Source organism: Orycteropus afer, unplaced genomic scaffold, assembly GCF_000298275.1.
Source record: "Orycteropus afer afer isolate SDZICR_OR568_19922 unplaced genomic scaffold, OryAfe1.0 scaffold00066, whole genome shotgun sequence".
Taxonomy (NCBI): Eukaryota; Metazoa; Chordata; class Mammalia; order Tubulidentata; family Orycteropodidae; genus Orycteropus; species Orycteropus afer.
The window spans coordinates 891698-895573 of NW_006921653.1; the positions used below are offsets into that span (position 1 = coordinate 891698).

General features: G+C 38.8%; 1 pseudogene; it reads right to left on the minus strand.

Moving 5' to 3' along the window:
* Positions 1 to 2690: 2690 nt before the first annotated feature.
* Positions 2691 to 3227, minus strand: LOC103196416 (annotated as a pseudogene).
* Between the last annotated feature and the right edge of the window lie 649 nt (positions 3228 to 3876).

Below are 3876 nucleotides of genomic sequence, written 5' to 3' on the forward strand. Positions count from 1 at the left end.
GGTTTGAACTGCCAGCCTTTTGGTTAGCAGTCAGGTGCTTTAGGCACTATGCTACCAGAGCTCCTACCACATGAGTAGTAAAGAAATTCTTCCCCGCTCCCCACATCCTACACTTATTAGAGTTTCCAAAGACAACTGTAAACTCAGCATTTGAAAAACTTTTTTAGAATTTCCTGATTCTTAAAGAATCAGTGAACAATACTATACTGAAACAAATGCATGAGAAAAATGGAATGAAACTAAGATCTCCTTTTCCAGGACAGATAAGCATTATTATCTAGCACCATTTTCATTGATGCATTGCATTTAATTACATAGATATACCAGGATTTGTTTAATCAAGTCCCTATTTGATATTTCCACTGCTGAAGGGTTCAAAAATTCAAACTATACTTCCTCTAATTAAGGTCCCCTGGTGCATTAATTTTAAAGGGAGCTCAAATATGTATTTTTCTCCAGGCACCCTACAATGACATAATTTTGAAGGGAAAGCACTACATGACATCCTTTGGTAATACAATCTTTGTAATTTAAGAACATTCTTTACAACAATGAACCACCTTATTGAGAGAAAAAAAATTACTATAGAAATTTAACTCCTATAGTTTTAAAATGCAGATTTTCAGGCTGAAATAGAAAAGGGACAATTTGGTTTATTGGTGTTTAAAATATATAAAGTTCATCTTTTTAACTTCATTCATATTCCAATATGGCAACTTCTAATGATAATTTCAGAAGAAATAAATAGTGACATACCATTTTCCAAGGAAACATTTGGAATACTCATCCAATATGAAACATTATCCACTACCAAGTGTATTAAACACTGACCAACATGCTGTAGCTTGTGTTTAATTTTGAAATCTAATTTATCAAATCTACCATTTTTTCCTTCAACTAGTAGTCAAGTACTTAACTATTTGCATTCTCAACGAAAGTCAGCAGTTCTAATCCACCCAGAGGCATCTCTGAAGACAAGCCTAGTGATGTTTGCATGAGGCCACAGTCTTAAAAACCCTAAGGAGCAGCAGTACTCTGCACACACAGGGTGCTCATGAGTCGAATTTGCCTCAGTGACAACTAACAACAGCAAAAACATCCTTTTTTTAAATGGCAGGTTTGCAAAAAGTATGAAATTCTGGTTACCTAGTGCCACTCTGACGGGAACACAAATGGGAAAGCCATAGCAAACAGGAGTTTATTCTTACAATTTGGAGGCTTTAAGTCCAAGTTTAAAATGCCAGGCTCTAGGGGCTGGGTGAAAGCCCCTCAGCCTTAGATTCAGCTCTGCCTCCAGCTCCCGACCCACTGAAGCTAGAGGCTTTTCTTCACTCAGACAGCTGCTGGCTGCTGAGGCTGCCAAGCCCAAAGTGAACAAATAAAAAGGCACAGTCCCAATGTTACCAAACCACACGGCAGGCCGTTAATTTAAGTCCATTGTAAGTCCCAAGGTCAGCAGAGCATGGCAGGCTGCTGAACAACAACACGGATACATGCAGGGTCCAAGCGTGCCATCAGGTAGAGACCATTCCCAAAGCTGCTGCTTATATATGGGAAACAGACCACATACCCAAAGCAGCTACTCAGCTGCTTGTGGTAGATCCCACCACGGAGTTGATTGCCAGTCTCATCATGGGGAATAACTACCACCAGCTGCCCAGCCAAGTTGACACAAAAACATAACTACCAAATATGTATACAATCTTTAATGTATTATACTGATTTTAGGCATACAAAAACTATTCCAGTTTTTTAAAACATCATGATACCTATCTCTTTGATCAGTCAGTCATTGGAAGGGCATAATGAAATTCTCTTTAAATGTTAGGACAATTACATTTAAAAGAAAATTATATTACAATTACAATCAAATTGGTTAGTTTTTGTAGAAAGAAGAAAACTACAAAATTGTCTCATCATAGCTATTTTGGATAAAAATTATTCAGTGTAGTTTATTCACATTTATTTTAGAATTGACATCCTATATAATCGATCATGACTTTATATAGTCAGTCTAATTGATAGTTGATTTACCACCAGTCTTAATACTGTAATATCATTGTAGGTGATGGCAAATATAGTCCAAGTTAAACCAAACCCACTGCCATTAAGTCGATTCTGACTCATAGTGACAATAGGACAGAAAAGAACTACCCCCTAGGTTTTCAAAGGCTGTAAATCCTTATGGTCGCAGACTGCCACATCTTTCTCCTGTGGAATGGCAGGTGGGTTTGAACTATGGACCTTTCAGTTAGTAGCTGAGCACTTTTAACCACTGCACTACCAGGGTTGTCTAAATATAGTCTAGTTGTCATGTGTGACAGAATATATAAACATATAGCTATAAGCAAATTTCTTCAAGGACAGGCATGAGACCTGGTCGTATTTGAAGCTCCTCAGAATCTCACGGAGCTCCATGTTTACATTGTGCCTATAAGAGAATAAAATAGAAAGTAGCCAAGGAAAATGTGGGTCTCTGCCATGTCAGGCATGTGATAGCAACAACTGTGCTGCAGGTCCTTGAGGTATAAACCACCAGGCCTACCTGCAGAATCATGTGTAGCTGGTCTCCACAAAGAAGGACCACGGAGAATGGTGATCACAAATGATGCTGGAGTACTGAGAGTAAGGATATATGAAGTGTATTTTGAAGTTCTATTTTTTTGTTTTACTTTTATTTTATGCTGAATTTAATCCTGAGCCATAAGCTTCTCTTTCTTCTGGGATATCTTTTTCTTTTGTGCAACCTCCTCTTTTGGTTTAGGAACAATTTGCTCCTTTTGAATAAAGATCATCTCAATGTGGCAGGGAGAGCTCATATATGGGTTGATCCGACCATGAGCTCTGTAAGTGCAGCGGCGCATCTTGGGGGCTTTGTGCACCTGGATGTGCTCACTGACCAGAGAATCTACATCTAAACCCTTAAGATCAGCATTACTTTCTGCATTTTTAAGCATGTGCAGCAAAAATTCAGCACTCTTTTTGGGCCACTGACCTTGCATCCAACCCCATTGTTTGGCTTGGGCACATCTACCAACTCCGCCATTGTTAACGTTGGAATGGCACACATAGCTTCTGCAAAGTGACTTCTTTCAAATACTTGATGGCTTTTTGAATATGCATACCCTTAATGGCCTAGACATTTCCTTAAAATGGACCTGAAAATTTTAATCTCTTGATTTGCATGATTTTGTGGGGTTTTCTGGGTCAAGTGAGTAGCAAACCATTTTGCATGATCACCTTAGGCCGCTTACGGGAAGAACGAAGTTTTAATTTTTTAAATGGGACATGCCTTTGCCTGTAAGGTTAGGGTAATGGTTATGCTTTAGGGAAGTTTATACTTTCTGAAAATTAAATAATAATGGCAATAAAAAGTAAGGTTTTGCTGTTGATCATTTCTGCACCAATATATCTTTAAAGCAGGATTCTAAAGCTTTAGGCTCATCAGGGATAGAAGAGTTAGTCCTTCTGTCTCCACAGCTTCCAAATAAATCTCTTTCTTCTGTTGAGCCAGACTGGGAAGATTACAAAAGACCAGCTTCCTTGGAAGACTCTCAGAACCTCTACTTCCGGCAGAGCCCAGAGACACAACAGCAGAGGCCCATCTTGTGATACTTGGCTCCTCCACTCTGACCACCAGCCAGAAACTGGGGTGGAAAAAAGAATTGACATCATGAGAAACATTTACAATTTTTCTGAAGAGTATGAGGTCTAGTTCACCAAAAATATGAGGGTGAAGTGAGGGGTCAGGAATAAATGTTACAAATTTTATCTTGGATTTTGGCAGCAAAATCACATAACAGACTACATTCCACGAAACCAAAGGCCATATCTGCTGTTACTTTTAGTTTTTCTCCAAAACCTGGTAAAGGGCTT